Below are 22,758 nucleotides of genomic sequence, written 5' to 3' on the forward strand. Positions count from 1 at the left end.
ATGGCATAAAGGCAAGAATTTTTTTCAGGCTCCTCTTCTTTGAGGTCACCCTAAAGTAATAGGCTGAAGACACTACTTGAATAATTTCCTCGCATTAACCTCTTTAGCACTCTGGTGCCATCACCTCACGTGAGTATGACTGCTTTCCACAATCATGAAGGAGGGCAGGTCCCTCCTTTACTCCCTGTACTGGGGCAGCAGAGGCAGATAGATCTCAGTGAGGCCAGCCTGATCTACAAAGTGAGCTCCAGGGCAGCTAGGGCTATGTAGAGAGACCTTGTCTCAAACGAAAAGGGGGTGGGGGGAGGCAGATGACTGAATCACGTCAGAACTACTATCCCATGCTCTGCTCCTGTGAGAGAGATAGTGCTCTCCCAGATAATACACCATTTCCCCATGGCCTCATGCTACAGCCAGTAAGAGGCCAGAAGCCTCACAGTTGGCTCCACTCTCACCAAGTGGTGGGCTCAAAACTACTATTCCTACCGCTCAAAGTTCTCCCTGGGTCCTGATCAATATTCCTGGCTTCCACATTCCAGCTCTCCCCTGGGATTCTGGCCTGATTAGAAACACCTTGCTGATTTAATGCCTCACAAAAGAGAGGCTGAGGCATCTGTATAAGGGATACTTAAATCCAAGTGGTGACCCTCTTATCACTTCTCTGGCTACGTGAGATTCTTACCAAGCAGCCCTTTGTCCTGCATGATGTCCTCAGACCTGAGAAGGGGAGGACTTTAGACAAGCAGGAAAGTCACTGCTGGCACTTGAGATAACCAAGCTTCAGGGTGACTTCTCAGACATAACCACTGCCCCTCCTGGCCACTCATGGGACTTGCCCCTTTGCTACAGTTCTGTGATATGGTTTTTAACAGTCAGGTCCGTTCTGCCAAATGGAGGTGTGGCGGGGTGAAGAATTGGTTCCCTCATCTGTCATTGGCTTCGTTGGGCAGCTGGTCCTGTAAGAAGGCCAGCTAGGTCCTCTGGAAAAGACTGGACAGGTGACGGCCATCTTGCTAGGGTGGCATCGATGAACTCAGACAGTCCATGTGGTTAGTTAGGCACACAAAGCAACGTGACCAAGAAGTGGGATTTGTAAAGTGAGGTTCACAGAACCCAAAGGGAGAGGCGGGTGGTGAAACTGCCGGGTCTTCCTCTCTTGCAGCCCTCCCCAGTCTTCCCTTCCTACCCAGTTCCTCATTCAAAGTCACCTGGCGGGAGCTCCTGCCCACAACCTACACTTCTCACTTCTTCCACCTGCCATCCATGCTATGGAGCCTGGCTAGCCTAGAGTATGCTAGGTCGTGCTGTGTAGATCAGGCTGGCCTTGAACTTGTGATCTTGCTTCCTCTACCTTGTGAGTCCCAGAAATCACAAGTGTGTGTCACCACATCTGGCTAAGTCTTAGGGTTTTTAACTTTGTTTTGTTTGTTTGTATTGAGACAGAGTCTCTCTATGTAGCCTTTGCTGCCCTCCTTATGGAGACTACCAGGCTGGCCTTGAAGGCACAGAGTTCCACCTCCCTCTGTGCCCTGAGTGCTGGGATTAAAGGTGTGTACCGCTGGCCTAAAGCATCCTGTGTAGCTGAGTCTTCCTTCGGTTCCTGATTCTCCTGCTTCCAGATTCCAGGTGCTGGGACTATATGTGCTGCTACCATATCTGCTTTAGAGCCCAAAGACTTTACAGTGGCTCCTAGGTGCTTGCGTTATCTAGCCCTGCACCTTGTTTATACTCTGCTTCCCAGTGTACCACTGTATGCTGGGGCTGGTTCGCCTCTTTTAAGTTCTGAGCAGGGCCAGCCCCACAAGCCTGAGATGGTGCTGTCACTGGGGGCCCTGCACTCTGAAGGTGACAGCTCACTGGGTTTGATGCTCTACACTCAGTTATTTGACTTTCAAGGTCTTTGGATTCGTATTTTATTAGTTTGATGAGACAGGGGTGTGGTTTTGTTTGCACAGGGTTTGGGGGCTCTGTGATCCTGTGGCCCCACCTGCAGCCGCCATCTTCCTGCTCTCTGAGGCCCAGGATCCTTCCTGGCCTCCTCTTTTCTCCCCTTCTCTCTTCCTCCTCGTGACTGCCCTCTGTCCCCAGGGTGGTGACCAGCTAACAGCATATCATACAGTAGCCCTTGACCCAAGTAGGGGTTGGGTCAGGCAGGAGTGCTCAAGCCCAGCCTAGGGTGTGCATGGTATCTCTGGACAGAGGAGTGATCTTCCCAGCCTGGAGACCCACTGTATCTTCGGTAGGTGATGACATCTACCCTTACCAAATGCAGATACCTGCATACTCTAGAATGAAGGTGACAATTCTTTGGGGGAGGAGGGACCTCCATCTGGTGTGAGCTGAAGTAATGGGCCCCTCCCAAGAGGAAACTGACTATCCTGCCCTTGGCCAGAGTCTGCATTTTCTTTTGCACTGGGCTATGCTTAACAGGTAGAAATCAAGCACATAACTGTTTCACATGCTGTACCATGAATACGGTTCCTACGGAGAGAAAGCATGGGCCAGTGGGATGGCTCAGAACACAGGGTACTTTCCTTCAAGTCAGAGTTCAGTCCCCAGGCCCCCAAACGTTAAAGGAAGAGAGCCAACTCTGGCAAGCTGCCCTCCATCTTCACACTGGTTAAAAAAACAGCAAACATGACAAAAATTATGGTGTTTACAAGTGTTTTTTTTCTCCAAACTTTCTGTAGCTTAAAATAACAATATTTTAGAGTTGTTATTTTTTTTAACAGAAAACAAACTATTTTGGTCATTGGACTTAGGTATAGATATTGTAATAATTATTTTCAATTTGACGTTTTCTTCTCAACAAGGTATCTGGGTGTTGTGGTACTCACTTGTAATCTCAGCATCTGGGAGGCAGAGGAGAGGACCACCAAGGCTAGCCTGGACTACATAGTGAGTTCTAAGCCAGCCTGGGCTATAGTGAGGCCCTATTGAGAGAGGGTTGAGAAGGGAGAGAGAGGGAGAAGGAAAGGGGAGAGGAGGGGTTGGAGAGATGCTCAGTGGTTAATCGCATTTGCGCTATGCAGATGACCCAGGTTTCAGTCCCTTCCCCCATGGTGGGTACCTTACTACCACCTGCAGCTCCACATCTACTTGACCTGATGGCTCTGGTATATGAGAACTCCTGTGTTTGTGTGCCTATCCCCACACAGGCACTTACACATAATTAAAAGTAATTTTTAGGGGTTGGGGATTTAGTTCAGTGGTAGAGCGCTTGCCTAGGAAGCGCAAGGCCCTGGGTTCAATCCCCAGCTCCGAAAAAAAGAACCAAAAAAAAAAAAAAGTAATTTTTAAAGATCTGAAAAAGGAAGTCTTCCTCTTACATTGCACAAGTCAGCTGTTCAGTTTCTCATGGTTAAGTGGGCTTTCAGAGCATGCTGTACAAGACCATGCTACTGGAGGCTGGGGACAGAGCACCCGTACTGCTTAGTCAGGGTAGTCCTGACTCAGTGGCAGATGGGGCGGCCTGGATGCCCCCAGCTGTGTGGTCTGAATGTTGTGTTCTCTCAATATTTGAACGTTGAAGGCCTAATGAGATTTGGAGCGGAGCCTTTGAAAGGTAAGGTCATGAGGGTGTGGTGCGTGACTGACTGATGGGACTCATAGCCTTATAAGAGGAGACATGAGAAAATCCCCTCCCCCCACCATGTGGGAACACAGAAGGAAGGAAGCCACATGCAAGCCAGGAAGAGAAACTTCCGAAGGAACTGAATTGTCTGGCGCCTAGATCTTGCACTTCCCAGACCCTAAAACTGCCAGAAATAATTGTCTGTTGATCAAGCCATCCAGTCTGTTGAGTTCGCCCTGGCAGCCCAAACTGGATAAAGCAGTTGACACTGGAGAGTGTTGTGGTAGTAGAGAGGTGGGGACATACAGGGTCTCAGGGAAAAGGCTGGCCACTAACTGGTTCAGAAGTAGTTCAATATTGTCACAGATCTATTGTGGTAATCACACTATGTGTGGTGTCTACTTTCTAGAGAGGAAAAGTGTGGTGGTTTTGTATATGCTTGGCCCAAGGAGTGGCACCATGAGAAGGTGTGGCCTTGTTGGAGTAGGTGTGTCACTGTGGGCCTGGGCTTTAAGACCTTATCCTCTCTGCCTTCAGATGAAGATGTAGAGCTCTCAGCTCCTCCTGCACCATGCTGCCTGGATGCTGCCTGGATGCTGCCATGCTCCCGCCTTGATAATCTGGACTGAACCTCTGAACCTGTAAGCCAGCCCCGATTAAATGCTGCTGCCTTGGTCATGGCGTCTGTTCACAGCAGTAAAACCCTAAGTAAGACAGAAGACAAGCAACAGACAGAGCAAAACCGTGTCAGATGGCATCATCTACTGCAGAGAGCAAGGCAGCAGATGAGAACGGGGAGCCTGGAGGAGGAGGAGAGAAGAAAGGGGCAGAACTCCTCAAACTCCAGCTCCCTACCCTACCCTACCCCATCCTTGAAGCTGAAAACACAGAAACCCCATGCTCTGAACTGAGTCACACAGGCCCACCTCACTATGAGGGAAGGCAGAAATTCAGACCTGCACCTGGGAAGCACGTATTCATCAGTGGGGCTGGGGTTGGGTCCACCATCGAAGGTAGAGGGACCGAAGATTAGGGACAGTTACCACAGCAGGGGGACCCCACGGTGAGATTGTGGTGTGGGCAGATAACTTGCTAGTGTCCCACAGTTCTCCATGAGTCTCACACCTACCGTGTCTTATGAGCAGAAAGTGCGTTATGCTTTAGTAATGGGCTCTCATCCTAAGAACGTCCATGCAGCAAATAGTCTTAGAACACGGAGACTGTGTCTCCTGGAGCAAACACTGGCTTGTTTAGTGTCCTGTACAAAAGGACTGTGTCATACACACATACCAGGTAGACACCTGTAATCCCTGTACTTGAGAAGTTAAAACAGTTCCTTGGGCAGTAAGAGCCCAAGTTCAAGACTAGCCTGGGATATAATAAGAGACTCTGTGTGTGTGTGTGTGTGTGTGTTTGTGTGTTTGTGTGTTTGTTATACACATATAATTCATTATGACTCATGAGGAGAAATAAATGCACTGTGCCACATGGTACAGGAATAACACTATGAGATTCACGAAGCGGCCTCAGCACGGCCTCTTTCTCTGCTGCAAGGGATTTTTCCACACAGCAGGAACTTGGCCAAAGCTTCTCTGGTTTTCTGGTTTTCCAGCTGGCATTTACAGAAGATAGCAGTGTCTAACCCTGCTGGCACTTGGAAAACAAAATCCCAGGGTAGGGCTCTGATGAGATACAACTGAGATCCTGTGCCTATCCTGGGGTCAGAGAGGGACGGGGAAAGGAGGGACGGGGTCAAACTATGGTGCAGCCTTACCTTTTGGCAGGCAAAGGTAGATTTGGGAGCCTCCTGGGTCAGCAGCAGGGATAGGCAGTTTTAGCCAGGGAGGGTCAGGTGAGCAGCAGCTGCAGATTCGTAGATGCACCAACGTTTTCATACAGAGCGTGTAGGAGGAGGTGGGTCCATTCACTGATGGGGCGAAGGCTAGAATCCAGCCAGTGTGGGAGTTCTGTTTTGAACTTGATGGATTTAGATGCTTCGGGGACTTAACAGTGGAAGAAATCTCACACTGATCGCTGAGGATACAATTCTGCAGGTCAGAAAACCGTGGGCAGACTCAGCTACTGGAGTGTGCCTCCTAATGTTCCTTGGGGGAAAAATGCATAAGGTGCCACCACATCGAGCTGCCTATCAGCAGAGTTCTCTGGTGCCACCAGGCCACTGGTGAGAGGCAGCCTGGCTAATTGTGAGAGCAGAGAAGCCAGAGTTGGTAAACCTGCTCGCATCCACCTTTCTGTCGAATGCCTGCACTTCCTGTGACTCAGCGAGGGCTCCTCCTGCGGCTTGTTCCAAAGCACACTGGGAGTTGTTGGGCAAATATTTGAACAGCCTTTCTATCTGAAACCCACGAGAAGCTGAGCCCTTCAGCTCAGAGCCTGCAACCCCTTTGCCGCCAGAAGCTCTTCCCGCCGGTGCTATAAGCCAATCCCTGCGGTAGCAGGGACCACTGAGCAACTAATTCCAAACTGGACTGGTTTTCCAGAAAACACGGCTCCAATAATGTGAGAGGAGGGGAAAGATAATTCAAACTTCCAGGGCACCGTGCTGTCACTCAGAGGGCTCTCTCTACCTCCTATGGTCTGGTTACATGCTTACTCTGTGTTCAGCGGGACCTGAGTATATGATTAATCTCTTGATCAGGAGTGAGTCAGACATGGGTGTGAATCCACAAAGTGCTAATTACAAACGTGCTTCCTTCCTGGGAGCCAGTAAGAGCTAGTAAGGCAAGAGAGAAATGCTGGGCACGTCCCTCTGCAGGGACCCAGAGAGCCCCCTCTACCCTCCACCCCCATCAGGTAGAGCAGAGGCACTGCCTCTGCAGGACGAGAGACCCTGGTTTCTCTGAGCTGCACACCTAAAATAAGACTCCGCGGGAGACTCTGGGAATTTCCTGTACTTTTTAACTCTCAATGTCCTATTTATAAAGCTTAGTCACTGCAGTTGTTTCGCAGCTCCTCGGCGGCGGCGTGTAGAGACAGGTCATAACAGGAAACAGGCTCACAAGAGGCTCAGTCTTCTCACCCGCTGGCTTTGGAGGGAATCTGGGTCCGGTCTTCGCTTGACAAAGCTGAAGGGACTTAACTGGACTGGGCCGGCGGCTCTCTCCTCTTCCGTTGGCCAGCCACACCCGGCTCTTACATATTCACGAGGCGGGCCTGGCCTCCTCAAGGGTGTATCCAGGCACTGTGGGGCCCCTCTCCCTGGGAGGCTTCCCCCAGGCTCTGGCACAGAGTATGGTCTGAAGGCATCTTGTGCTTCCTGCAGCTAGAACAGACCGATTCAAGCATCTCCACTCATCCCTGTCCGCATAAAAAAAAAAAAGGCAGTTCCTCCCAGGAGGTTCAGGGCTCCGTTGCCTGTGTGCAGAAATCGTTGAAAAACAATTAAGGGGCAAAAGGGAGGGATTGAGCTGAACCCAGCAAAGCTCAGCCAAATGTTTTGCTCCTGTTTTCAACCCTGGGCAGGGCCACAAGGGAGAACAAAGCCCGGTTCACTTCCGGACTTCACGACCACCAAGTTAGCCATTAAAATTAGGCACTCTAACCAGGACTAGTGAACTAGCTCCTGTCCCCAGTGTCCCCGACACTGCAGGGAGAGGTAGCTCCATTCGTTGCTTTTCATGGGGACATGGAGGTTTCCCAACCAGAACTTTTGGGGTCACACTCCCAATAGTGTGGTGGCTTCAGATGGATCTGGGCCTCTCTTAGCCGTGCGAGTGAGTGTGCATGTGTGTGTGCGTGGGTTGAGGTGGAACAACTGTCAGAACCCAAGCAGTGTCCCGTACCAGGGCTCCTCCATGTCTTACATTAGAGCTGTGATGGCCCCAGGGACTTCTTTGGATGGCACTGCTGGGCCAGGCCCATTCTCTGGAATCTCAGGATCTTTTATCATCTGCTGCCTCTCAAGTCCCCAGGCAGACCACTGACCAAGCCCCCATTCCGTTCTCTTTACTCTGGCTTCTTTCTTTCCATGTTTCTCCACCTCTTTCCATTCACAGGCCTTTACGCCCCCTATTCTCCATCTCCGTGCTTGCTGGCCTGACAGTAAGTCTCGAAAAGCTACATGGAACCCATATCTCAGCATACAGAGGCCTAGAGATTTTCCACTTCTCAGTGAGTCACTCTTCCCCTAGCTCCCACCACCAACCACAGCAGAGGCCGGGGGAAGGCCCATACTTCTTATAAGAGCATAAAAACAAAACACCCATCAACTGAGAAGGACAAGTAAGAACTGCTAAGGTTCAGCAAGTGTGTCAGACACAAGATCAACCTGCAAAACTCAGTAGCAGCTGTCTTCACCCACAGTTGCTGTGAGAAAGTATCACTCCAAAGATACTATTCATCACAGAGGCACAGATTACCAGGCACGTAGGAGTTTATTAACCGAGAACACACAAAAAGTCTATAAGCATTTTAAAGCCCTAATGAGGCTGCATAAAAATTATCTATACATAAGAGAGCACAGGCTGTGCTTTGCGTTGAGCATCTTACTAAAGGGTGTCTTGTGTTGGATAACTTGGTAAGGCTCTAATTACATTAATGATTCAACTATATACTTAAGACAAAACCAATCGATATGCTGGACGGCTTTCTTGGTGAGGAACTCTGTAAATGGATAACTTTAAAAGTGAAAAGCAGGGGGCTGGGGATTTAGCTCAGTGGTAGAGCGCTTACCTAGGAAGCGCAAGGCCCGGGGTTCGGTCCCCAGCTCCGAAAAAAAGAACCAAAAAAAAAAAAAAAAAGTGAAAAGCGGAAAGTGGCAAGGAGATTTGCTTAACCAGATAAACTACAAAACCATGGTGACGGCAGCTCTGTGCGACGGGCTCAGGAACAGTCCCAAGAGCTGAAGAACAGAGGAGCAGGCTGCCTCTGATCTGGTCATACACAAACAGGAGTCTTTCTGCAGTAGACTCTGAGACGGGCACGTTGGAAAACATCACGCTGGTGTGAGCCTCACAGAGAGACAATCCACACGTGTGATGAACGTCAGGTATCTGAGGCTACCACAGTGCATCATGGTAAAAGTTTGAAATGTACAGAGTAACTGTAAAGTGATGATAATGGTGTGACAGATCTATGAACCAGTGATCGGACAGTGTAAATGTAGAGAGGTGGACATAAGGAACACGTGCTCTGAGTGAGTTCCCTGATGTCAACTGCAGACCTTCGTTGCACCTGTGGTAGAGAGGCTCCAGTCCAGAAGAGCAGGGGCTGGATCTGGGCTGAGACAAAGTTAGTCTATTCTGTCCCTAGCAAACCTATTCTGAGTACCTGAGAAAGTCAGAGATGGAATGTTTACACCTTCTCTTTAGAAGCTGAAATCTTGACTCTTCAATGAGATGGTGTTAGGTGAGGCCACTGAGGTATGGTTAGGTCATAAGGGCGGGGCTCCCAGGGATAGGATTAGTGCCCTTATAAAAGAGCTTCCTGACCCCCCCCCCCATCTACCTGGCTTATTCTATAGCACAAGGACACAGAGAAACTGCTATCTCTGTACCAGGAACAGGTCCTCACTAGATAATGACCCTGCAGACATGTTGATCTCAAATTTCCGGGGGCCCCAGAACTGAGAAAACTACATTTCTCCTGTTTGGAAGATGCCCACTCCATCCCGTTGCAGGAGGTTGTATGTACGAAGACAAGCCACATTTGCTCCAACTGCTTTCACAAAGATCCCCCCTCTCCTGAACTCCCGAAAGCATACAGAAGTTTTAGATAAAGGTAGCATAAAACCAGCCATTGTTAAGTGGTTTGCCATTTATTTGTCGTGTCTGTAGAGTAGCCTTCCTTCCTCCTGTTTTAGGCAGTCTAGCTTGTGACAGAATCAAGGACCTATTCAGAATGGTGCCGGGTGTGGATGCTCCTTGGTGACCACTAGCCGGGGTTTCTCATTTACACGGGCACACAGAGGCTGTAATAACGTGAGCAAACCTGCACTTCATTAGACCATAAAAATCATTAAAATGTTGAAGTGTTTAAAGACGTAATTACCCAGCAAAACAGGAAAATACGCTTAAATGCAGATCCCAGTCGTTAAAAAAGCATTTGTTATACCACACTGACCTCCTCAGAGAATGCAGAAGACAGATCTGAAGCAAGCACACACGCCACAGGAGTCTGGGCCAGAAAACGCTCTCACAGGTGCCCAATGATCAAAAACTCTGAAGCGCAGAACTGTCCTTCTGGGCTGCTGGAGCCTCCAAATACAATGGAAGCAAATCCAGGGCTCTAGAGAAGTCTGAACTGTGAAAGCATTTCTGAGAGAAGCGCCCCCCCCCCTCCGCCAGGCGAATGTACCAGAAACAGCTGGAGGTGAGGCAGCTGGAGAAGCTTGTTGTGGGAAGGAACCCTGAGGGAAACAACTGGAAGCAGCTAACTGGTCCAGGCTGGTCTGTGCTTGCTCACCAGGTGGTAGTCTCCGAGTTTATAAAATAAGCAGTTACCATAACAAGTCCTTGGGGCTGCGTGGTGTCAACAGCAGAGGCCTGTCCCTCACAGTTTCACAGAGTGCAGAGCTGCAATGTGACTATCACAGCATTAGGCTTGTGAGGAAAGGGTGTGTCCCAGGTGTCTGTCCCTGGGTCCTGGGTGACCATCTTCCCCAGGTCCTTATACAGTGTCTTCCTTCCCAACATAAGAATTCCTTCTTGTAAGGACACCAGCAATCTCGGATAAGATGGTGGAATTGAAGCATCTTTTGTTCAACTCCGTGAATGAGAGTGATTGAGACCACATCCTTGGAGAGAAAGTGAGAAACTGAGAAAGAATAAAGGCTCCACTCAGGTTGCATCAGCACCCATCCCAGGCCATCCCAGTTGGCACTATTTAACTTCATTATCCCTTCACAGACTTCACTTTCAATATGGCGTCACTGGAGGACTGGGGATTAGGACTTCAACAGTTTATCTGGGAGAGGTGGGTCCTGAATACTAACTGGATGATGACGATGTACACAAAAGGAGCCTTTGTGAAGGCAATTCTGTGTGTGAGGTAGCTGGGCTTTCCTGAGGGGTTTGCCTGATGCAAGTCCAGTTCTCAAAGACTCCCTCTAACAAAGATCCAGGGCTGGGAGGCCAAGCTGGGGCCGTTAGTCATAAACAAGTTCTATGACTCTGAGAAATGGCATGAAGCTCCGAGCCTCAATTAGCTTTTCAACCTCTCTTTGGATGACAGAGCAAGAAAAATCACAACAGCAAAACCTACCTTTACCCAGTTCCTTGGCAGCTAGAACTCGCTACCCTCCTGTCTATACGCAGCCCCTGCCACAAGATGAGTGGGTGTGAATGAGACTTGAGCACAAGTACAAAACAAAAGCCACTTCCACTGCTGCTTCTACTAGCCAGGCCTGGTCAGCAGTGTTGGAAGACGCTACAGAGACGAGTGTGCGAGGAGTTGTGGGGTCTCACAGGATAAGGTTCTTGAACAGCAGCAAAAGGGGTGGTGGTGTGGGGCTTCAGAATTCCTTCCTGAAGACAGGCTGGCACATATAGGACACACACACACACACACACACACACACACACACACACACACACACGCAAGCAGGCATGCACACCCACACATACGCACACACATACATGGACACACTTGCATGTGTGTTTGCACACACACACACACACACACACACACACAGAGTCATGGCTGCACTGTCATAGCAAAAGGCTGGCAACACTAAAGTGTCCACTGTTAGCATTTTGTCTAAGCTCCGCCCCACAGTTACCTGGCAACAGCCAGGTGTGCCTGACTCACTACAAAAGGGGCTCCTTGCCCCCTCCTCACTCACTTGTTCTTGCTCTCTCCCCATCCCCTTCCCCCCTCTCTGTCCACATGCTCATGGCCAATCTCTACTCCTCTATTTCTCTACTCCCTCTCTCTCTCTCTCTCTCTCTCTCTCTCTCTCTCTCTCTACTACCCTCTCAACTCCCCTCCCCACACCCTGAATAAACTCCCTCAGTGGGAAGGGTTGCTTCAGCATGGGCCCACGGAGGCATCTCCTTCCCCCATATCTCACCACAACTCCACCAAAAAAGATCTCCTCCTCTCTTTATCTTTTTATAAATATAACATCCTTTAGTGGTGATTAGGCAAATACACCATGGTCCGCCTTCACCTTTGCTGGAATGTGTGCAGCCTTCTAAGGAATGGAAGGCGGTCACCAGAGAGGGACATGGAGCCATTCTCGAGAAAATGGAGAGGGAAGAAAGCACAACCCTTTATATACAGCCACTTAGAAGATGTAAGTGTGTATTTAAGAGAATTTAAATTTTAAAAGGTAGTGTTTGTCCCTGAACTTGCCTTTCTCCTCTTCCTCCTAAGCAATGGCATTACAGGCATGTGTTATGTGTCACCAAGCTGGCTTCAAACAAACAAACAAAATAAAACAAAGACTGAACAGTGAACAAAGTGTTATAGTTTGGACCTTAATAAAGTTCAGGAGATAATTGATCCATTTACAGATTCATCATTTCATGGGTTTAGTGGAGGTTTTGTTATAAGCCCTGCTCCCTCTGCATCCTGGTGGCCATGAGCAACCTTGCTCAACCCCATGCGTCCTCCATGATGTCCTGCTCTTCTCAGGCCCAGAACGACGGAACCAAGTGACTATGCCTGAAACAGAAGCCAAAATATTTATGTATTTCTTTATTATAGGTTTTTGCCATTTGTCACAGCAACAAAAAAATGACTAGCACCCAAAGAGCAACGAGCAGGTCCCAGAGATTTCTCTGTCTCTCTGTCTCTGTCTCTGTCTCTGCCTGTCTCTCTGTCTGTCTCTGTCTTTCTCTCTCTCATAAACAGCAGGATGCCAGAAATTGTCAGTGATATAAGAAATGCAGGGACTATGTATACCCGGCTATGGCTCCTGCCCAGTTCTGACCAGCAGGAGAGTGGTCCAGGACAGGGAGGGAGGGAGTGGGGTCTATTTACTTTTCACAGAATGGAGTTTTAGATGCATTTGGCATTTCCGGTCTTTTACAGCTTTACAGAGACAATGTGGTATTTTTATTGTCCCTGGTTCACAGGTGAGGAATTCAGAACAGAAGATGAGCAGCTTGACTGAGGCAGCGGAGTCCCCTCCCTGTCTTTAGGAAATGTTTCTTCTTTTTAAAAAATTTATAGTATTTCACTTTTTACGTGTATGAATGTTTTGCCTGTGCGTGTGGATATACACCCTCCAAGTTCAGAAGAGGGTGTCAGAGCCCCTGGAACTGGAACTAGGGATAGTGTGAGTCACCATGTAGGAGCTGGGAATTGAACCAGGAACGTTTCCCAGAACAACGAGTATTCTCAACCCCTGACCCACCTCTCCCACCCACAGCAATACATGCGTCAAGACCTCCCCTCACTGGAGATCCAGAGATTTTTCTCTCTCTTTATTAAGCATTTCTTTTTCACACACTGAAGCCATGATTTTATGCAGTTTGAGGTGCGAAGGCAAAATTAGCTTGGCTTTCTTTTGCTTTAACACAGCTCTTACTGTATGTCTTGGCAAGTCTGGCTTATGTTTCTCTTCCCTTATGGCTCTTTCCTTTGCCTTTTCCCTCAAAGTCGCTCACATGACTCGACCACAGTGCAAATATCTTAATACAAAGGTAGGGGATCCGATGACCCAGGTGACACCTGACTAACAGCATAGGGAGAGTTGATTTATATCTGTGAACTGAAGCTAGGGGAGAGAGACAGAGATAGAGAGATGGACAGACACAGAGACAAAGAAAACACCAGGAGCTGGGCCTGTGTTAAAGATTTTTTTCTACAAGGCCAAATGACGGATTATTTAAGATTATAGAGAGTTACACTGTTGCAGACCAGAGTCAAATTATCTTGGGCTATTTTTAGTCCTTTGGAAACTGCACACACCTCATGCCTGGGTCTCCCCTAACATCCTGAACCTAAAAAATGACGGCTTATTTAAGATTATAGAGAGTTACACTGTTGCAGATCAGAGTCAAATTATCTTGGGCTATTTTTAGTCCTTTGGAAACTGCACACACCTCATGCCTGGGTCTCCCCTAACATCCTGAACCTAAAATTGCCATCAGATGTTATCTGAAATCTACAGCAGAGCTGGCCCTGCCTCGCTGTCACCTGCCTACCTGTACCTCCAACTAATACATTTAGTAAACACTTTGATTTATGACTTTCTTTGTTATGTAACTAATAAAATCTCAGGTAAGCACTTCCATGGTGAAACACGGTATTTGGGGATGTGAGGAGATCTGATCTGTGTTTCCAGGCCACAGACCCTCGTCCTCGGCTCCAGAATAAATGGTCTCTTACTCTCATTGAGGCCAGCACCATGGTCTTTGCATTGACATATCAAACAGGGCTGTGTTAAAGCTTATGAATTAGTTAATTTCTGGAAATTTCCATTTATACTTTCAGACCATGATCAGTCATGACTGCTGAACTAGTGGAAAGTGTAGCCACAGGCAACAGGGACCTCTGCAAAGTGCCAGCCCAGAGCTTTGTACTCAGGCCTTTGGCCTGGTCTGGCCGGGTCTCTAAACTTCACTCTCTCTGGAGCCCGGGGCAGAGCCCTTAGATTGGTGGGAATAGTAAGGCACTCCCCCAAGGACTCCAGGGCCTGTCTTATCTGCTTTACCCTAAAGTTGACCTGCAGACCTGGTAGGAGGGGTGTGGGCCCCAAGCCTAGCCTGTCAAAATGGGAGAGGGAAAACAGGCTTCTAAGGGACTTTCTTGTCTGACTTCCGACAAGAATCATCAAAGGGGCCTTAAAAACCACCGATGCCAGCCCCTCTCAGAGACTCTTTTAGCACCTTAGAGTGCAGCTCTGGCTGGGGATTTTAGAAGCAGCAGAGCCTGAGAAATTCTGCAGTAGCCGTTACCAAACGCCATGGTGGTGGTGGGGGTGGTGGTGGTGGTGGTGGTGGTGGTGGTGGTGGGGTGGGGTGGGGTGGGGTGGGGTGGGAGGCGGGGTTGGGGGGGAGCGTCGGCCATGCCAATGACATCACCTTACACCTGCTAGAAATGAGGATTCTCTCCTCCTGAATCCGAGACCCAGCAGGTGCGGAGAGGAAGGGAGTTGGTGCCTAACCAGCCTTTGGCACAATTCTGGTGCATAAGGGTTGAACATCTCTTCTTTAAGCAACAGGGTAGAGACCGATTGTCACTTACCAAGGTTTGCTTTGTTAACTACTGAATAACAACTATGTCCATTATAAAGTTAAATAAACCTGCCCCAGGAATTCCCCTGAAGATGCACGTGAGAAAGCACTTCGGTGGGATTAGGAATCAACTGGAATTTGGTGTGGCCTCTGAGAAGGGGAACAGCTTAAACAAATGAGGGCAAGGAGCTTCTGCAGGCAAGACTCCTTGCCTGCCCAGGGGGAAGTGATCCGAGGGGAGAGGTGGACAGATGAACACCTGAGATCATCCAGCAGATTGACGCTGGCTTGTTCCCTTTCCTCAGACTTCTCAACTTGGGTGGTGCGTTTGTTCCTTAGAAATGCCATGGCAAATAGTTACAAAGACGGAGACTTTCAATAACTGAAACGCATTCCCTTGCAGATAAAGTCTAAATTAAAGGTGGTGGCACAGTGACTTCCTTCTGGGGGTCTGGGGGAACTTGCCTTCTGCCTGTCCCACCCAGCTTTAACCCGGCTTCCCCTGGCTTACATCATTCTAACATCTGCCTTACCTTCTGCATCAAATCCCCCTCTCCTTTCTCTTAATGAGGGTCCAGGATGATCTCATGTTGAAACTCTTGTCTGTATCTGCAAGGATTCAATTTCTAAACAAGGTCACTGTTCACTGTTTCAGTTCAGGAATCAGGACTTAAACGTTACATTTTGGGGGTAACACTTTCCCATTTCAGGTGGGCAGTGAACTCCACTGTTGTCAGCTGCCCCCGCTCATGCTGCTGCTGAGCTTGTGGGCTTGGAAGACAGAGCAGTTGATCAGGGGATACAGTCTTTCAGCTTCTCCCACCTAGTTGCTCTAAGAACCCTCTTGTGTCACACATTAAAATACATTGTGTCTGATATGGTCCACAGTGTAGACTGTCTCCACAGAAGCCTGTCGGGGCACTCTTTCTTTATGCTCCTTTAAGCCTGGGCATCCATCCCGCTGCTGTTTGACTTAGCTGGGGGTGGGGGGGGGTGGGGGGCCGGGGTTGGAGATTATGTGACCTGAAACTTCAAGTGCTGGAACCGGTGGAGGCAGAAATCCATCCTTTCCTCTGCAGTATACCACACCAACCAGGACCTCCGCTGTTTATGCCAGCACCCTACAGGGCCTACTGCTTTCTTCATAGTGGCTACCTCAGTGTGCCAGCTAGCTGTCTACTCTGTGTGCTCCAGCTTGCCTGTGCTCGCCTTTATGTGGCCTTTATTTCTCCCACTGGGCCAAGCTTGGGTAGGCACATTTTGTTAATAGAATAACCTGGGTTTGGCTCAATAGGAGGTTAGGTTTCTAGCATAGAAGCAGGAGTTTTAACAAGGCTGGGCATCGGCTGCCAGTAGGAGCCTTGAAAGGACACCGTGAAGTCACACCCCATGCGGACAACTTAATAACGTGTTTGAGTTTGTGCCATCCTTGGAAATAAAGGGCAAGGCCAGAGCTTACATCATGGTGAGTTCAGGGCTAATCTGCAAACTTTGTCACAGCTGACAGCTTTAATTTTCTCCTGCTATGTCTGCAGCCAGCAGTGTTTCCTGATCACTGTATGACTTAGCACTAATTAAGCCCTCCAGCCTAGTGGGAATCTGTGAAGTCTGAGAAGCAGAGGAATAGCTGAAATCTCAAGAGGCTTGGGTGGAGAAGCCACTTTAGCTTGTGCTGAGCCTGGAACGCTCGCCCGGAGATGTGTTTAGAGAGGAAAGGTGGGTTTTGAAGGCCAAGTGTGTCACTGGCTTGTGTCTACTGGCTTAGCTGATACAGCATGAAGAGACGGCTCCATGGTTTGGATCAGTGGCTGCTTTTCTAGAGGATGGAGGTTCAATTCCCAGCACTGACGTGGTCGCTTATAACCACTAACTCCAGTTCCAGAGAGTTCGATGTCCTCTCCTGGCCTCCACAGGCACGAGGGACTGGAGTGACATGCTGACATCCATGTGGACAAAACACATATAAAATAAACAGTGCGATTTTTTTTTTTAAAAAAGAAAGGAGGGTAGTGCTAGGGGGTGCACATACATACAGAAAATGCCTTACACAGTGACCACCTTCTAGGTCCTGTCAGGAAAAGGACACATGATTTTTCTCCTTCTCTGTCATGAGCATGTCATGACATCAGCAGATTCCGTACTCCCTCCCACCACAGTTTAAAATAGTTTAATTGGTTTGCACATTCCTTCAGTCTATTTGTTATTTTCGGACTTGCCTTGTCTATGGTGGTTTGAGTAAGGATGGCCTCCATGGGCTCATATATTTGAATGCTTAGCCATCAGGGAATGGCGGATTAGGAGGTCTAGCCTTTTTGGAGGAAGTGTGTTACTGGGTTGGGCTTTAAGGTTTCAGGTGCTCAAGTCAGGCCCAGTATCACTCTGTCTTTCTGCTGCCTGAGGATCCAGATGTCAGACTCTGAGCTCCTCTCCAGCACCATGTCTGCCTGCAGGTTGCTAAGCTTCATTCCGTGACAATAACGAACTAAACATCTGAAGCTGTAAGCCAGCCCCAGTTAAATGCTTTCCTTTATAAGATCTGCCATGGTGCCTCTTCATAGCAATAGAAACTCTAACTAAGGCACTGTCAGACCACACAGCAAAGCTGTATGCTAAGCCAAGATCTGGCCAGATGGGAAGGTAGCAAGATCCAGTGCCTGACATCCAGGATTCTCCTGGAGAGCGGCTGCTGCAGCCTCTTACACCATCCTTTGCACCAAAGAATTAAAATTTAAAGTACAAATATTCCCTGACAATTCCCTCATAAATATCAACAACCCCCCACACACGTACAAGCACTCAAGTGCACACACACACATGCACCTGTAAATATTTATTTCAACATCATTTGTAAAAGTTTTAGTTTAGTCCCAGTTGAAATACCTTTACTAGAGGATGGCTAAATTCTGTAAAGTCCAGACAATGAATTTTTATGATAAAGTCACAAAAAAAGAATGAGATAATCCTATTCAAAACCTATTTTTAATGATGGTTCTAAAACACTTTAACTTCCCTTTTAGTTCACTATGCACCAGAGGAAAAGAATGGATTGTCGGGAAGATGGGGGTGTGGTGGGGGTGGGGGTGGACCTGTTTAGAAAAGTTCTTTGGAGCAACTCCCATCTGTGTTGTTTAGAAATCAGCAGTTCAGTTCACAGGTTAGCAGCTCAATCCACTTGCAAACAGAAGCATCGGGTCAGCAGCAGCAGCAGTGGCACTGCCAAGCAGGAACAGCCTGGTCTCAGACTCAGAGTCAGCAGGAGGGACCAGGGGGACAGGGGAAGTTCTCAGCTGTGCCTCTCTCAGGGAAGCAAAGATCAGCCAAGATCCACAAGTGTTGCACCCTCCAAATGTATCCTCCACAACTCTTCCTCAGCTTGTATTTCTCAGCTGACATCACTCTGCCAATCAGCTCCAGCCTCCTTGGAAGCAGCAAGAAACCAAAGCACACTACCAGAAGATTTTTAGTGCATTTCTCTCTATGGAGCCCGACAAATGAAGCTCAACTACACAGTGCAATGAAGACCAAAACGTGTGTGGTTAGCTAAGAATCCTTCATCATGGGGTTGGGGATTTAGCTCAGCGGTAGAGTGCTTGCCTAACAAGCGCAAGGCCCTGGGTTCGATCCCCAACTCCGAAAAAAAGGAAAAAGAAAAAAAAAAGAATAAAGTACCTGAGTATGTATGGATATGAATCCTCCCTGAATTTAAAATATACATACATTTGCTCATTTATCCAAATGGAAGTACAGGTTAAGGTCTCTTTTCCAGGTATCTACATACTATTATTGAAGATCTCTGATGACTCTTTCTATAATTTAATTTATTCAAACTAAGAATGGCACCATTGCATCTGAATTAAGATGAAAAAGGAAATCAAACTGTTGGCTCAAGTCTGTAATTCCAGGACTCTGGAGGTACAGAAGGGAAGTCTGTAAGTTTGAGGCTATAGCTTAAGGCCCTGTCACTAAATAAATACATAAGAAAGAAAGGAAGAAGAAAGAAAGAAAGAGGACTTAAAGGACTAAATATCTTACATTTTGAGAGAAAAAGAATAAGGACAAAGTCGATCTGACTCCAGAGGCTGGAAGTTGCTCCTGATGCTGCTTTTTGGCCAACTATTCTCTGGTCTTAGTTTTCTAATCTGTGAAATGGGGTTGATTTTTGCATCTACCTCCTAAGGACATCATGAAGATTACACAAATAAATATAATATATGCAGCAAGTATGTAGCCAGTGCTGAACATACCACATATTTAAAAGCTACTCTACTGAGAAAAAGAAAACACATTTCCACACAGTTAAGACTTAAAAGATTGATTCTTTTTCTGACTTTCACCAAGCCCTTGAGGTCTGACTTGAAATAACCGACCACATCTTTATCTTTTGAAAGTTTACAGGGCACTTTCCAGAAACAGTGCTGTTTACTGCCACACAAATAAACCACTCATTTTTCATATTGAAACCATTTCTGAATCCCACAGATAATTTCAAACCGAGACTTGCCTTTGTATTTAATTAGGAGCCCCCAGGAGTCGGGAGTTTAGCACTTCTGTTCGTTTGCTAAGAGTTTAGGTGCCTACTGCTGGGGTGGCGCCCAGAAACACTCCTCGAACACTCGCTTGGGCTGTCCTGGTATGAACTCCGAGCTGCAGAACAAGATTCCAGCTTAATAGGGTTTCTATTGAAGCCCAAGTGAGCAGAATGTGGGACTTAAAAGATGCAGGCAGCGGGGGCTCCAGAATCAGCTTTCACTTGTCTGAACCTGCTTCTTTGTTTCTATACTAAGGTGTTGAGTTAAACCATCTGCTTTGCTCTTTACAGTCCAAAGGATTCTAAGTGGATACAAGCTATGTCTCAGGAAGCGGAGATCTCTGGCCTACCCACCCTCCCAGACAGTTTTCTTGGCTCCAATGCTCAAATACCTTCTTAAACACTAGGAGAGGTGAATGTTGTGTATAACAGTTTCCTCAGAGATTGAAACATCCAATCCTGCAAGGAAGCTCCTTAAACAGGAAGTTAAACAACCCAAAATAGCTTCCGGAAGTTCCTGAAACTGATCAGATTCACTGAGGGCCTTCCTGCAAGAGTATGAAAAGCGAGTCTCTCAGAAGGTTTAAGCTAAACTACCAAGAAAACTCTCAGATTAGACAAGAAGAAGAAGCAGAAACCAGCTGAGCTGACTGGAAGAGGTTTGGACCAACCGAGTCACTTACAAAGGACACTCTCCTATAGTTTGTGCAGTATACTCCAGTTTCCCAGCTTTTGTGAATGGTCACAGGTGCTGGCTGGGATTTAGTGATGGATCTGTCTTTGAGTCATTTCTGCTCCTATAAGCAACCCCAATACAACTTATTAGCTCTCCAAGTTGAACTTTGGTGGTGTTGATACTTCAGTCTGCTGTGGGTTGCCTGTCTGGGATGAGTAGATGTGTGTGTTGTGTCTCTCCGAGAAATGTTTTGAGACAGGGTCTCTTGCTGAAATCAGAGCTCATGGCTAGACTGGCTAGCCAGTGAACACCAGGACAATTCTATCTCTGTGCCCCAGCTTCATGATTATATCCATATGTTATGCACACAGCTTTTTATGAGGGTGCTGAGGACCTGGACATAAATCCTCATGCTTTCTACCAGTTGAGCCATCTTCTCAACTCCTAAGGTTTCTTTATTAAAAACAAACAAGCATATCCATCTCCTCCATGAGTTCTAGACAGTGTTACTGTGTTGGGATGGACACCATGACGAAGCAACTAGAGGAGGAGAGAGTTTATTCAGCTTAGACTTCCAGAGTCACAGTGCATTGAGAGAAACCTCAATGACAGGGACTCAAACTGGTCAAGAACCTGGAGACAGGAACTGATTCAGAGGCCATGGAGGGGTGCTGCTTATTGGCTTGCTCCTCATGGCTTGCTCAGCCTGCTTTCCTATAGAACCCAGGACCACCAGCCCAGGGATGGCACTACCCACAATGGGCTGGGTCTTCCCTCATCAAATAAATATTTAAGAAAATGCCTTATAGGCTTCCCTACAGCCCAAGCTCATGGAGACAATTTCTCAACTGAGGCTTCCTCTGCTCTGTGTCAAGTTGACAAAAAAACTAGCCAGCACAGTGTACGTTATTTCCATCTTTAATAATGGTAACATTATTAAACACATATATGAATTACTTTAACACACACACACATATATGAATTACTTAAAAAATTCTTTATTAATTACTACCAGTGTATACCCTCTTTCATATACTTATAAACCAGGGTCACATAATTCCTTGGGCAAGAGAAAACAAGTGGGAACTGAAGTGGAAATTTCTGGCTTCTTTGGAGACTTAGTTGTTTCATGTGATGTCTTTCTGGAAGCTGCCTTATGAGAGGATGTTTTGCTGAGAACAGACACGTGGTGTTTTCTGGAAGCTACCTGGTATGAGGTTTTGCTGAAGCAGATGCTTAAGAGGACACGTGACATTTGGAAAAAGTGTAAGTGTAACCCAACAGACAGTGGACGACGCTCTTTGCCTTGCATCGGTTTGCCTTGCCCACATCCCCCCTGATGGGAAGATGGAAAGCAGTGGAGAGAGCCTAGCTCCATCAGTGAGCTCCAGGTTCAGTGAGGGACACAGAGGAGTGTGACTGAGGGCGCCCAACATCAACCTCTGGCCTTCACACAAACATGTACACATACGCACATGTATACTCCACACCCATGTGCATGCAAACATGAACACATACATATCACACCCAAACATGCACACACATAAAATTTGTCAGGATCCAGTGTTGCTCTTGGAAAATTTCCTGTGAAAATTAATGGAATAGGTGAGAAGGTTGACAAATATTCTTCATTTACATGATGCTCTCCGGCGTTTGGAGCAAAACTAGATTGTCTGTTGCTCTCCTAATAAGCAGTGAATCAGAGATCACAGGAGAGCTGGCTGTGAGGTTCAGGCGTTGAGCATGGGCCTAGTATTGGGGGCAGGGATGCCGTCATTCTTCAGTGCTGTGAAGGAGTCATGGGCTTTAAATTATATTTACTCTCAAATGGATCTACTCTGTTTCCCAGGAAATGCTATATTACCTCAAAATACAACCATCTGTATTATAACCACCACCGACAAGTTTCTCAAGAAATCTGTGAAATCTTGGAGGAATGGAAGGAGAGTTGGGGCGGGGAGTGAGTGAGTGAGTGAGTGAGACAGACAGACAGATAGTAAATAAGAGAGACAGACACACAAACACACAGAGAAAGTACTAGAGAGACAGAGACACACAGAGACACCGACAAACACACATGGACACACACACACACACACACACACACACACACAGAGAGAGAGAGAGAGAGAGAGAGAGAGAGAGAGAGAGAGAGAGAGTCCATTAGCTACCCTGTCCCTTCTGACAGGCAGGGAGGGTGTGGACTTTGAGTGGAATCCATAGAACCTCGGTGTCCCTGAGCTGTACTTGGCCGGGCTGTGCCACTCCCTGCATGAAAGGTGGGAACGAAAGGATGCCCTCTATGCCCAAACCTGGCATTTCTCTTGATCCTTTTGACATCCCAGAAAGGTGGCACAGCCCACAGAAGCCACGTGACTCGTGTTTAACATTCATTTTTTTTAAAGATTTATTTATTTAATGTATATGAGCACACTGCCGCTGTCTTCAGACACACCAGAAGAGGGCATCAGATCCCTTTACAGATGGTTGTGAGCCACCATGTGGTTGCTGGGAACTGAACTCAGGACCTCTAGAAGAGCAGTCAGTGCTCTTAACCACTGAGCCATCTCTCCAGCCCCAGCATTCATTTTGATTTATAATTTAGCCCCAGATTGATCCCCACTGTTCCCTTGAAAATGACAAGTTCCGGAAAAGAACAATTGCATATGCCGTGCCTCTCCTGGTAAGATTCCCAAGGCGTCTGTACAAAGTACAACTGATGTATGTGGGAGAGTGTCTCCTCAGCCTCCTCCCTGAACCCTTCTCCACTTCATCCCTCACAGCTTGGGAGACATTTTTTGTTAGTGGTGGTGGTGGTAATGAGGAAGGAAATCAT

General features: G+C 47.5%; 1 long non-coding RNA gene across 1 annotated transcript in view; it reads right to left on the reverse strand.

The window, feature by feature from the left end:
- LOC134479214 (uncharacterized) overlaps positions 1-7,168 on the reverse strand; it is a 28,975-nt gene extending 21,807 nt beyond the window's left edge. The window contains exon 1 of the long non-coding RNA XR_010052256.1: positions 5,349-7,168. This is a non-coding gene — a long non-coding RNA (uncharacterized LOC134479214). The remainder of the gene's footprint in view (positions 1-5,348) is intronic.
- Positions 7,169-22,758: the final 15,590 nt, after the last annotated feature.

The sequence above is a fragment of the Rattus norvegicus genome, chromosome 6 (genome assembly GCF_036323735.1).
Source record: "Rattus norvegicus strain BN/NHsdMcwi chromosome 6, GRCr8, whole genome shotgun sequence".
Lineage (NCBI taxonomy): Eukaryota > Metazoa > Chordata > Mammalia > Rodentia > Muridae > Rattus > Rattus norvegicus.